At 39.7% G+C, this 13,918-nt stretch overlaps 1 non-coding gene across 1 annotated transcript; it reads right to left on the reverse strand.

Annotated features, from left to right (window-relative positions):
* Positions 1-11,073: 11,073 nt before the first annotated feature.
* On the reverse strand, positions 11,074-11,180 carry LOC129476506 (U6 spliceosomal RNA). Its single transcript, XR_008654947.1, has one exon. It is a non-coding gene; the product is annotated as a U6 spliceosomal RNA (small nuclear RNA).
* Positions 11,181-13,918: the final 2,738 nt, after the last annotated feature.

Consider the following 13,918-nt stretch of genomic DNA (forward strand, 5'->3'; position numbering starts at 1 on the left):
TAACCAGCATTGCCATTACTGGAGCCATCAGTGAGCACTGTAACGGCCTCAGGAATGGGCTGATCTTTGGTTAATCGAGAGACCACCCAAGACGTCATTTTTATAAATTGATAGTCTGAAATATGTTTTCAAGTTGTTTCCACTTTTCCCATCTCTTTCAGGAACACCAATGAGTTGTAGGTTTGTCCTCTTTACATAATCCTATATTTCTTGGAGGTTATGTTTGTTCCTTTTTATTCTTTTTTCTCTATTCTTGTATGACTGTCTTATTTCAGAAAGCCAGTCTTCAAGCTCTGAGATCCTTTCCTTCACTTGGTCTATTCTGCTATTAATACTTGTGATTGCATTATGCAATTCTTACAATATGTTTTTCAGCTCTATCGGGTTAGTTACATTCTTTTCTCTACTGGCTCTTTTATTCTGTCAGCTCCTATATCATTTTATTGTGATTCATAGCTTTTTTGGAATGGGTTTCAACGTACTCCTGCATCTTGATGATCTTTGTCCCTATCCATATTCTGAATTCTATTCCTGTCATTTTAGCCATCTCAGCCCTGTTAAGAACCATTGCTGGAGAAGTAGTGCAGTTTTTTGGAGGAAGGAAGGCACTCTGGCTTTTGGAGTTGTCAGAGTTCTTGTGCTGGTTCTTTCTCATTTTTGTGGGTTTATGTTCCTTCAATCTTTGAAGTTGCTGTCCTTCAGATGGGTTTTTTTCTCTTTTATCCTATCTGATGGCCTTAAGAATTTTGTTGTGGTATAAGGTGGGTTCAGTCTACTGGCTTCATTTATGGAAGATTTTAGGGGGCCAAGGCTCAGATCAGGACTCCTTGACTGCATGCTCTAACTCTGGGGGACTGGTATTGGACCCCAGCTTTGTTCTCTGGCTCCTCAAGGTTAGGAACCTAATGAGCTGGAGGGGCCCAGGTGCTTCTGGACCATTGGTCACAACACTCCAATGGGTGGTGTCAGCCAAAATGTTTTATAGGGCAGTGGGATCCACCCTCATTTGCATGTGTCAGCAGCAGTGGCAGCAGCAGCATGGTGGGGTGCATGCTTATCAGCTGTAGCAGGGTGCTAGTGGGTGCTAGGGTGCCGGCCACTGGGTGGGTATTTGCATTAGCAGCAGAGACAGCACCACTTGGGGTTGGGGACAAAGGGGACCCCTGCTGGTGACTGTGCATGTGGTCATGCTGGTGGTGGTGTTAGCGTGGGGGCAGGGCACTCGTGGGCACAGGACTGTGTATGCCCTCTGTGCACTTTCATGCGGGTGGAAGTGGTGCTCAGGGTGGGGGCAGGTTCGCTGTTCTCCATGCCCATTTTCACTCAGTGGCAGTGTTGGTGCAGGGGCAATGTGCTGGTAGGGGTGGGGCTGGCAGGCCCTGTGCCTGCCAAAGCTCCAAATGCAATGGCAGTATGGCAGGGGCATGAGGTGGAGTGCATTCATGCCAGCAGCAGTGGCAGGGCAGGGTGCATGTGCATACATGCGATGGCTGGGAAAGAAAGGCAAGATCCCTCCATGCCCAGACATGCAGGCAAAGCAATGTGGGGGATGGCTGTGAGCATGGGGGAAACTGCAGTGGTGAGAGGGAGCAGGCAGATTGGTGCATGTCTGCAGGGGCTGTTGTGTTGGAGCTCTCTGCTGGCCAGGCACAGGCCTCCAGCACAGGAACTATAATAGGGGAACCCAGGGTGCCCAAGGCTGCATTGCAAGCAGGTGTGGCCAGGCTGGGGCCCCAGGAGAGGCCAGCAGACCAAGGGGTGCTCAGGTTCTTGGACTGATCCCATCTGATGGGAAAGAGCACCCTGCAGGGTTCGGGTTTGAAAGTTCTGCTAGGGCTAAAGTCTTCTATGGGAGCAAGTCCAGCCTAGGGTGATGGGCGTCATTGGCTGTGCTGGACTACAGACACTCCCACACCAAACCCTCTGGGCTCTGCACAGGCTGGAGTGCTTCTCCTAGCACTTCTCTAGGCAGCTCTCCCTGCCAACTCAAGTGTCTGTGGTGGTCAAGGGGTGTCCTTCTGGGATTCCAGAGGCCTGTGGCAAGATCAGGTTGCTCATTGCCAGTTCAACTCACCCTTTTCCCTGGAGTCATTGGGGGACAGGAAGGAGACCTGGTGCACAATAGCCCCATGCAATGTTCCCAGCTTCCTCCCCCTTCATCCCAGCTTCTGTGTCTTCCCTGCATCCATGCTCAGTGTTTTCCCTCTGAAGATCTGTTAGGAGTGTGCCAGTGGTCCCACTTCCTCAGAGGCAGCTGTTCCACCTGGCTGCATCTACTCAGCCATCTTGCCACCAACCTCCAACATTCATTTAAAAGAACACATGAACAAGCTCATCCTTAATAGATACAAATTTTATATCATTCCTTTTTTTCTTTGAAGTTGAATGTTCTTTCTATTCTCCCCAAGAAATTGTCTTAGCATATTTTATGTTTGAAATAGTTTTATTCATCTTGTTATAATATTCTACATACATCTATGTCTATCTATCCCCCACCACACACCTACACATGCATATATATATATATATACATTTATATACACTGAAATTAAATATTGCCATTTTCTGTGGTCTTTCATTTGTTTATTAAACAAATATTTGTTGAATGCTTATTATGTGCCAGACATTGTCCTAATAAATGAAACAGACAAAATTCCCTACCCTCATTGAACTTACTTTATATTGTGAGAGATAGTCAATAACATACAAGATAAATAAGCAAAATATATATAATTTTAGATATTAAAAAGTTCTAATAAGAGAGACAAAGCAGAAAAAGTAGATATATAATGTCAAGTATCAGGTGGTGTTGACATTTCAGATGAGGTGGCCTCTCTGAAAAGGTGACTTTTATATACAGATATGAAGGAATTAAAGGACTCAGTTACGTGTATATGAGGGAAGAGCATATCAGATAAAGGGAGAAGCCAGTGCAAACACCTCAAGGCTGGAGCATGCCTGTCATGTTTGAAAAAGGGCAAGAAGGCTGATGTGGCTGGAGTCAGAAGGAAGATGGGAGCTCTGGAGATGAGCTCAGAGGTTAAGGGTATCTAGATTATGTAGGGCCTTGGAAGATAATTTAAGGATTTTTGGCTTTTACTCAGAGTGATTATGGAGGATTTTCAGCAAAAAAAAAAAAAGTCATCTGACTTAAGCTTTAACAAAGGATTTTTGGATGCTGTGTTGAAAATTGACTGTGACAGGGTGTGAACAAAGACAGGGAGAGCTGTTAGTCAGTGTAATGATTTATTTTTTGTGTCAACTTGACTGGGCTAAGGGATGCCCAGATAGCTGGTAATACATTATTTCTGGGTGTGTATGTGAGAGTGTTTCTGGGAGAGATTAACATTTGAATTAGTAGACTGAGTGAAAAAGATCTACACTCAGTAATGTGGGTGGGCATCATCCAATCCATTGAGGGCCTACATGGAACAAAAAGGCAGATAAAAGATTAATTCATTCTCTCTGTTTGAGCTGGGACATTCATCTTCTCCTGCCCTTGGACGTTGGCACTCCTGGTTCTCAGGCCTTTGGACTCAGACTGAATTACACCACTGGCTTTCCTGGGTCTCCAGCTTGCAGAAACCAGATTGTGGGACTTCTCAGCCTCCATAATTGTGTGGGCCAATTTGTGTGTGTGTGTATGTGTGTGTGTGTGTGTGTGTCCTATTGGTTCTGTTTCTTTGGAGAACCCTGACTAATATGCGAGCTGCTAAATATCTTTTCTGATCTACTTTCCACCTTTTCCCACCCTACTCTGTATCATGAGAGGTTGACCTACGTGGACTACATCAGTGGGCAGCATGGCCTCTGGCTTCCAGTGGGTTCAACCAATGGGGACCAGTAGAAGATGAGAGGTAGAGAGAAGAATGAGCAAAAATTTATTCCATTTATTCCTCTGACTTCCTCTCTAGCAAGAGTCACTGCAGGTTGGCTGTGTCCCTCTACCTAAGGCCATAACTCATTTCAGGTAGTCCTCCCCCTGTAGCTACCCTTTCAGGACTCTAGTAACTGCTCTCTTCTATTTCTTCTTTAGGCCTAGATGTAGACATGGCAGACCCCTGATGTGAGTCCCTGGTGCTTCACTATTCCTTGTTAGTTTCCATAATCCTGGACACAGTTTTGTAAATATAGTCCCTTAATTAAACTCTCTTCACTTACCTCTTCAGTATGCCTTCTGTTTTCTGTTGGGACCTTGACTCTTGATTATTTATTGTTGTACAAAAGAAATACCCCAAAACTTAATGGCTTAAAACAACCACAATCATTTATTTATTCTTGATTTGGCAATTTAGGCAAGGCTTGGCGGGGATAGTTCATCTTTGTCTCATGTGGTATCAGCTAGAGTAGCTGGGACTGGAGGATCCATTTCCAAGATGGCTCACTCACATGACTGAGAAGTTGGCTGTCATCTGGGAGCTCAGCTGGGGCTGTTGGCCAGAGGCTTTGATTCTCCTCCAACTGGGCTGTTAGTACTTACAGTATAAAGGCTGGGTTCCAAGAGGGAGGAAGCAGAAGCTGCCAGTCTTCTTAAAGCCTAGGTCTTGAGCTGGCACAGTATCACTTCTATATGCAACTGGCGAAAGCAATGAGAGGCCAAGCCCAGGTTCAAGGGAGTAGAGAGGAGCACAGTGAATTTATGGGCGTCTTTAATGTACCACACTGACTGATACAGAAGGCTGTTGCCATAATCCAGGTGAGAAATGATGATGGCTTGAACCAGATTGATGATAGTGAGAAGTGGCTGGATCCTGGTTAAACAGTTGACCCTTGAACAATGTGCAGGTTAGGGGCACTGAGCCCCCCACACAGTCAAAAATCCTCACGCAACTTTTGGCTCCCCCTAAATTTAACTACTAATAGCCTACTGTTGAGCAGAAACCTTACAGATAATATAGTCAATTAACACATAGTTTTTATATATATAATATACTGTATTCTTATAATAAACTAAGCTATATATAAACATAGTTTATATAAATTATATATAGTATATAAATTATATATAAAATATATATTATATATAGTATATAAATTATATATAAAATATATATTATATATAATATATATAAAAACATAGTTTTTATATTAATATATATAAAAACATAGTTTTTATATTTAATATATAAACATAGTTTTTATATATAATATATATATAAACATAGTTTTTATATATAATATATATAAACATAGTTTTTATATATAATATATATAAACATAGTTTTTATATATAATATATATAAACATAGTTTTTATATATAATATATAAACATAGTTTTTATATATTATATATAAACATAGTTTTTATATATAATATATATAAATATAGTTTTTATATATAATATATAAATATAGTTTTTATATATAATATATATAGTTTTTATATATAATATATATAAATATAGTTTTTATATATAATATATAAATATAGTTTTTATATATAATATATATAGTTTTTATATATAATATATATAAATATAGTTTTTATATATAATATATAAATATAGTTTTTATATATATTATATATAAATATAGTTTTTATATATAATATATAAATATAGTTTTTATATATAATATATATAAAAATATGTTTTTATATATAATATATATAAAAATATAGTTTTTATATATAATATATATAAAAATATATTTTTATATATAATATATATAAAAATATGTTTTTATATATTATATATATAAATATAGTTTTTACATATAATATATATAAATATAGTTTTTACATATAATATATATATAAATATAGTTTTTATATATAATATATATAAAAATATGTTTTTATATATAATATATATAAAAATATGTTTTTATATATTATATATATAAATATAGTTTTTATATATTATACATATAAATATAGTTTTTATATATAATATATAAATATAGTTTTTATATATAATATATAAAAATATAGTTTTTATATATAATATATATAAAAATATAGTTTTTATATATAATATATATAAAATATAGTTTTTATTTTATATATAATATATATAAAAATATATATTATATATAAAAAATATGTTTTTATATATAATATATATAAAAATATAGTTTTTATATATAATATATAAAAAATATAGTTTTATATATATTATATATATAAAAATATAGTTTTTATATATTATATGTAAAAATATTGTTTTTATATATAATATATGTATAAAAATATTGTTTTATATATAATATATATAAAAATATTGTTTTTATATATAATATATAAAAATATTGTTTTTATATATAATATATAAAAATGTGTTTTTATATATAATATATAAAAATGTGTTTTTATATATAATATATATAAAAATATAGTTTTTAGTATATTATATATAAAAATATAGTTTTTATGTATATTATATATAAAAATATAGTTTTTATGTATATTATATATAAAAATATGTTTTTATATATAATATATATAAAAATATAGTTTTATATATAATATACTGTATTCTTATAATAAACTAAGCTAGAAAAGAGAAAATGTTATTAAGAACATCATAAGAGAGAAAATATATTTACTATTTATTAAGTGTAAGTGGATTGTCTTAGAGGTCTTCATCCTTGTTGTCTTCATGTTGAGTAGGTTGAGGAGGAGGAGGAAGAAGAGGGGTTCACCTTGCTGTTTCAAGGGGTGGCAGAAGCAGAAGAAAATCTGTGTCTAAGTGGATCCATGCAGTTCAAACCCAGGCTGTTCAAGGATCAACTGTATTTTCAAGAGAGATGATGGGATTTGCTGATTGGATATGAAGTATGAGAGAGAAAGAGAGGAATTGTGTTAATCTGTGTCTTCTGAGCAGCAGATGCCCAGATGCAATTAAGCATGTAAGCATTTTATTATTATTATTTCCTGTGTGTAAAGGAAACAGGAAAGGAACCAGGGAAATCTGGGAGAGTCATCAGACCATGATGGAAGTCTTACCCTTGATGAGGGAGAGAGGAAGAAAAGGTTGGGTGGGAGAGTCCAAAACCACCATGCAGTCTAAGGAAGATTTTGCAAAGCCTTTGGAGAATTCTCGAGTCACAGTTGGCCAACAAAGGAGTCCTGCGTCTCCCAGGAATAGGTCTTAGCATCCCTGCCACAATCAACTGTTGGTAGGGAGCAGCCCCTGGAAGAGGTGAACTCAGTATGAATGCAGTGATAGACTTCAAGCACAACATCTGGGGCTTTTGGTCAATTACATTTCCTGTGTAGGAGGCCTGTGAGACACATTCTCATGGCAGCCTCTGGAGTCAAGGACAACTTTAAGGTTTTCAATCTGAGCGGCTAAAAGAATGTGAATGCCTTAAGTGAACTGGGGAAGTGAGTAGGAAGAGCTGGTTTGAGGAGGTGTATCAGAAGTATGATTCTGGACATGTCAAGTTTGAGATATCTATTAGAAGTATCCCAGTAGAAGTATCACATAAGCAACTGGATAAACATGCCTAGATTTCAGGGGAGATTTTCATGTCGCAGAAAATAAATTAGGAACAATAGGACTCTAAGTGTTAAGAAAAATCTCTTCTTGATGAAGTTACCAGTACTATATTATTAGTACCCAACTGAGTTATCTTTACTGTATTATTGGTCATCATTATTATACATCAAACAGCACAAATATATAAGCAATTTTCATAAATGAAATAATTATTAAATATAAAAGTAAAATTTTATTGGAAATGCATCTCTTTATAAGCTATATCTGTGGATGAATGTCACTTATTGCTAGAAAGAGTTCAGCATCACACTATACTCCCATTTTTCATACTTATAGGTTTAAGTGCTTGTTCACATAAATATGCATATTGGAGTAGAAAGAATTTTATAATGGTAACATCATTTTGGTCTTGAAACTCCTTCTGCATCATATGTCAAAGATGCTATAGTAAACTATTACAAATTTTTTTGGAGGCAGGGTCTTGCTCTGTCACCCAGGCTAGAGAGAAGTGGTAGAATCTTGGCTCACTGCAGCCTTGACCTCTCAGGCTCAAGCAATTCTCCCACCTCAGCCTCCCAAGTAGCTGAGACTACAGGCATACACCATCATGCCTGGTTAATTTTTTTAAAATTTTTTGTAGAGACAGGGTCCACTATTTTGCCTAGGCTGGCCTCAAATTCCTGTGCTCAAGCGATCCTCCTCTCAATGTGCTGGGATTACAGGCATGAGCCACCATGCCCAGTCCAAAAATTAATTTTAATGATCAGCTGATGACATTCATAGGTCTCTCAGCAGTTTTGGTGAAAATAAAGAATTGGACACAGTGGTTAGAGTTATTTGCATTGTCAATGCTAGCCCAAATGTGAAATTATGCCTCTGTTTGATACCTAAAACATTTTTACTGCCCAGGGCAGTGCACCAGTGGAAGATTCGGGGAGGGTGAGAGGTGGGCCTTTTATTCAGTGGAGTTGCAGAGGGAAATTGTGAAAAAGGAAGTAGGAAAGGTGGGTCTGCCTATCCATCACAAGTGTGTCCTCAGGCAGATGTCAGGAGAGAAATTCTGAAAATTGAATCCCTTGAAATCCTTTTGCATACTGGATGGAATGTCTTCTCATATATTTGAGTGATTGGAAAGGTTCTCAGACAATGTGCTGGGTTTTTTTTTAGCGGGCAATTGGAGTAGTCTTCCAAGGCATATGGGCATAGGAGCACTTTGAGGACCTGAGAGGCCATGAGTTGGTGTAGGGTGGGGTCTGTCCTAGCCTGGAGGAAAGTTGTTTTGCTTTGCTGGTGTCTCAGGCCCTGCTGAAGAATAAAGTCCAGGTTTAGGCTTGGGCCAAAGTTAGGTGAGGGTATTGGAGAAAGCAAACTTATATAGGTGCTAAGGGGGTTGCCTGATGGACGTGGAAGATGGGGGCTTCTAAGAACCCTAGCAATGAGTTAGGCCACTCTGAACCAGTTCAAAAATTAAAGCTGGGTGTATGCACTGGGGATGAACTTAGGTTCTGAACCAGCCTTGAAGGGTTGTGTGAGGAGCAATGATAGTTAGGATGGGAGGTGGATAAATTGCTTTATCTCAAGAGGTCTGACTTCTTAGAAGACCTGTTCCTACTTCCTTGGACATCATAAGGTCTCCTCACAATGAAGGTGGCTGGGAAGCCTGCTATAAGGTGCCCCAGGGCCCATTCCCCTCTTAGTGTCATGGAGAGATCACTGCATTCAAGTCAGAAGGCCAAAGTTACACCTGCATCTATCCCCACTGTCTGTGTGGACTTTGGAAAACTCCATTATGAGCCCCAGTTTTCTTGCCTCTAAAATGGGAGCAAAATATTTACTTCTGCTGCTTTTTAATGTGGTAAAAATCAAAGGTTAATATCTGAATGTGCTTTCTAAATTATGATGCACTGTATAAGTAAAGGCATAAACAATTCAGTTTGGTGTCAGTGAGTACCTGCTATGTGTCAGGCAGCATGGGGCAGGGAGTGGGGGGTTAGACGTAGAGGGCTATATGAGGACAGAAACTGCCTACGGTGAAAGCCAGATACTGATAAAACTCAAAATAAAGGAAAATAAAAGAGATATACTTGGTGTGCTGGTAAAGCAATCTGAAGCCACGAGGGGGAGGGGTAATCAATTTCAGCTCAGGGGATCCAGGAAGGTGTATACAGAGGTGGAGGGATTTGCCTTGGGCCATGAAGGCTGAGTGGGAATTTGCTGAATGGAGAAGTCGGACAAGGGCATTGCAGGCTGAACACCAGCAAGGTGGTAATATGAAGGTGTGGAAATGCCTGGAATGTGCAGACGACTGTGGATATATAGATTAGATCCTCTTTTTTCCTTTTTAAAAAAATTTTAATATACTTTAAGTTCTGCGATACATGTGCAGAACATGCACGTTTGTTACATAGGTATACATGTGCCATGGTGGTTTGCTGCACCCATCAACCCATCATCTACATTAGGTATTTCTCCTAATGCTATTCCTCCTCTAGCCCCCAACCCCCTGACAGGCCCCAGTGTGTGATGTTCCCCTCCCTGTGTCCATGTGTTCTCATTGTTCAACTCCCACCTATGAGTGAGAACATGCGGTGTTTGGTTTTCTGTTCCTGTGTTAGTTTGCTGAGAAGGATGGTTTCCCACTTCATCTATGTCCCTGCAAAGGACATGAACTCATCCTTTTTTATGGCTGCATAGTATTCCATGGTGTATATGTGCCATATTTTCTTTATCCAGTCTATCATTGGTGGGCATCTGAGTTGGTTCCAAGTCTTTGCTATTGTGAGTAGTGCTGCAATAAACATATGTGTACATGTGTCTTTATAGTAGAATGATTCATAATCTTTTGGGTAGATACCCAGTAATGGGATTGCTGGGTCAAATGGTGTTTCTGGTTCTAGATCCTAGAATTACCACATTGTCTTCCACAATGGTTGAACTAGTTTACACTCCCACCAACAGTGTAAAAGCATTCCTATTTCTCTACATCCTCTCCAGTATCTGTTGTTTCCTGACTTTTTAATGATAGCCATTCTAACTGGAGTGAGATGGTATATCATTGTAGTTTTGATTTGCATTTCTCTAATGAGCAATGATGATGAGCTTTTTTTCATATGTTTGTTGGCTGCATAAATGTCTTTTTTTGATAAGTGTCTGTTTATATCCTTCACCCGCTTTTTGATGGGGTTGTGTGTTTTTTTCTTGTAAATTTGCTTAAGTTAGTTGTAGACTGTGGATATTATCCCTTTGTCAGATGGATAGATTGCAAACATTTTCTCCCATTCTGTAGGTTACCTGTTCAGTCTGATGATAGATTCTTTTGCTGTGCAGAAGCTCTTTAGTTTAATTAGATCCCATTTGTCAATTTTGGCTTTTGTTGCCATTGCTTTTGGTATTTTAGTCATGAAGTCCTTGCCCATGTCTATGTCCTGAATGGTATTGCCTAGGTTTTCTTCTAGGGTTTTTATTTTTTTAGGTCTAACATTTAAGTCTTTGATCCACCTTGAATTAATTTTTGTATAAGGTGTAAGGAAGGGATCCAGTTTCAGCTTTCTACGTATGGCTAGCCAGTTTTCCCAACACCATTTATTAAATAGGGAATCCTTTCCCCATTGCTTATTTTTGTCAGGTTTGTAAAAATATGGAACACTTCAAGAATTTGCATGTCATCCTTGCACAGGGGCCATGCTAATCTTCTCTGTATCTTTCCAATTCTAGTATATGTGGTGCCGAAGCAAGCACAGATCCTCTTTTTTTCTTGTTATTTGAAATATTATTGCCGTGAGCACACATACCCATACATATATTTTTATACATTTCTCCAATTATTTTCTGCATATACATGTTTAAAACTGAGATTAATGCATCAAAAAGCTCCTTGTAGGCCTTTGCATTCATACCACTTACCATATTACCCTCCAGAAAGGTGGTGCCCCGTCTGCTGTAAGACAGTTCCAGCTTTACCACACTCTTCCCTTGAGCCTGCAATGACTTTTTATACCAATAGAACAAGATAACAATTTCTGAGGATGGCGTTTGATCCGTGATCTACAACTTGACCCCAAACGTCCTTTTCAATTTTGTTTTTATCTCGGAGGCAGAATATACAGTGGTTAGGAGCACATCTTTGGAAGAGGCTGTTTGGCATTGAATCCTGAATCTACTGCTTTATAGATGAGTATTCCTACAAAAGTGACTGAGTCTCTCCCTGCGTTGATTTCCTTATCTCTGGGGGATGTGTGTCCATTAAAATTTGCGAGGGAGCTCATTTTTAGTTGTCAAATTTTCTTACGATGATTAAACATTATGAGTATTATTTTTTTTTAAATCTTATAAAATGTGAGTGGTTTGCCATGATCAGATGCCATGAGGACAATGAATCTGAGAGGCACGGGGGAGGCTGGCAGAGCAGCTTGGACAGAGGTGCTTGGGGTTGGGGAGGAGAGATGGCGAGGGCTGAGATGGTGGTAGTGCAAATGACAAGGGAAAGGGAACCATGTATAAGGATATGCAGAGAAGGCTAGCAGAGGGAGGGCTTGGCTGCATGTGAATGTCCTGAGGGCTTGAGGCTCTCTTTCCAGTGTGCCTGCTGCTGCCCTCTGCCCACTATCCTTCCAAAGTCTGGGGGATGCTGCGGTTTTCTTTCAGTCTGCCTGTGGGGAAAATATTGGGCTGCATTCAGCATGCTAGGGAGAGCTGAATTTTATTGCTAACTCACTGCACCACTGGTTTTTATCCCAGCTTCAAAAGTGTTCTTGAACAGCAAATGCCATTTGGATGAGACTGTCTTTCTCATCCTCCACCTTTGCTCTCCCTTTGCTCGTCTTTACTCCTTCATTATTGTATCTCTGGGTGTGTACCACAGGTAAGTACCATGACACATGCTGTGGGGTACATATATAGGAGACGACATGAACTTCATTCTGCAAGGGACACAGGAGGGCACCTCCAATCAATCACTCATTGCTTCTTTCCCCAGAAGACTTCAGAAATCACAGCTTTGACAAGGGAAGGAGGGAAGGAGACCACTGGTTGTCGAATCCCTACTGCTATGTGACAGGTAGCATGCTAGACACTCATATTGTGATGTGTCCCGCACCAGGTTACTTAAGGGTATATGCCCTCTGCTTGAGCCCTAAAGGCTAGGCCGGGAGCCATGGCCATGGTACCCAGCCGAGGGACAGGTGTTTCCAAGAACCTAGACATCCCAGAGGGTTTCTGAGAACCTACCAAGAAAAACAGTCCCATCACACACACACACAGTAGGCAATGAGCCAGAAAATCGGCTTAAAAGCAGCTTAGAGACAGAAAGTGGTATGGAGCTCTACAGCTGTCCTGCTGCCACCCAGGAGTGTCCCATATCTAGTCTTAATAAAGTCATCTACTCGCCAAGCTGGACTTGTCCGAGTCATTCTTTGGTCTCTTAGCACCTTCCCGGTTTGGGAGGCAGGAGCGGGTGTTACAGTCCCAAGTTTTTCTCATGACAACACTGTATATAAGTGTTCTTGTTTAATCCCCTCAATGACTATAATGGTTTTATTATCTCTTTTTATAGTTGAACAAATTGTGGCTCAGAGAGATTCAGTAACTTGTGCAAGGCCATACAACTAGAGATTGCAAGACAGGTCTGTGTGGCTGACATTTGACCCCACTCTGGCCTTCATTGTCTTTACATTTGTTGGCCAAGGGACTATGGAAACCCACATTCATCCTTCTGCTGTTCAGAGGACCTCACTTACACTTATTCTCGGAGGGAGGTGAGGTTCTGGAAGTGAAGTCACGAGCAGAGTTTTCCAAAAGGTTCTGGTAAGCTGTTGCTTCTGAAAGGAGGTATGCATGTTGGCTAGTGCTATGGAGGGTGTCAATGTCCTTGGACTGGCAGAAGTTCTCAGGTAACCTCCTCTCTCAGGCTCCTTAGGTCCACACTGATAATCTGGTTGGGTTACCTATGGCATGAGGAAAGCCATACCCAGTTCAGCAAGAAACCTAGTGTCCTAGTTTTCTGCAGAAAACCCTGGAAGTCACGTTGCTGCTGCAGCTGAGGCTTCTGACTCTGGATTTTGGTGATTGATGATGAGAAATGGGATGACTGCAGGGCGTCCTGCAGAAGGGAAGTTAGCAAGCAGCCAGGTTCTGGGCTGGCTCGGTTTTATCCACGGTGTGGCTTCTTTCAGGTTTCCGTTGATTAGCCCTCTTGAGAACAGTGGCAGCTTGGCTACTCCGTGGCAGCCTGAGGTGTCTCCCAGGACAGGCTGGTTGCTAGGCATCCTGAGGTAGCGGCTGCCATGAGAACTGCAGGCAGCCCAAGCTGCGCTGTGCTCAGCACTCCGGGGCTTCTGAGAGCCCTGATCTGACCATCTGATATGCCACGAAGGTGTGTTTCTTGTTGAGGGAGAGGAGGACATTCCCCAGAGGCTGATAGACTTTTAGGCTGCACATGTCTTGTGTTCCTCCCTGTGGGGAGCTCCAGGAAGTTCTTC

This window comes from Symphalangus syndactylus, chromosome X, assembly GCF_028878055.3.
Source record: "Symphalangus syndactylus isolate Jambi chromosome X, NHGRI_mSymSyn1-v2.1_pri, whole genome shotgun sequence".
Taxonomy (NCBI): Eukaryota; Metazoa; Chordata; class Mammalia; order Primates; family Hylobatidae; genus Symphalangus; species Symphalangus syndactylus.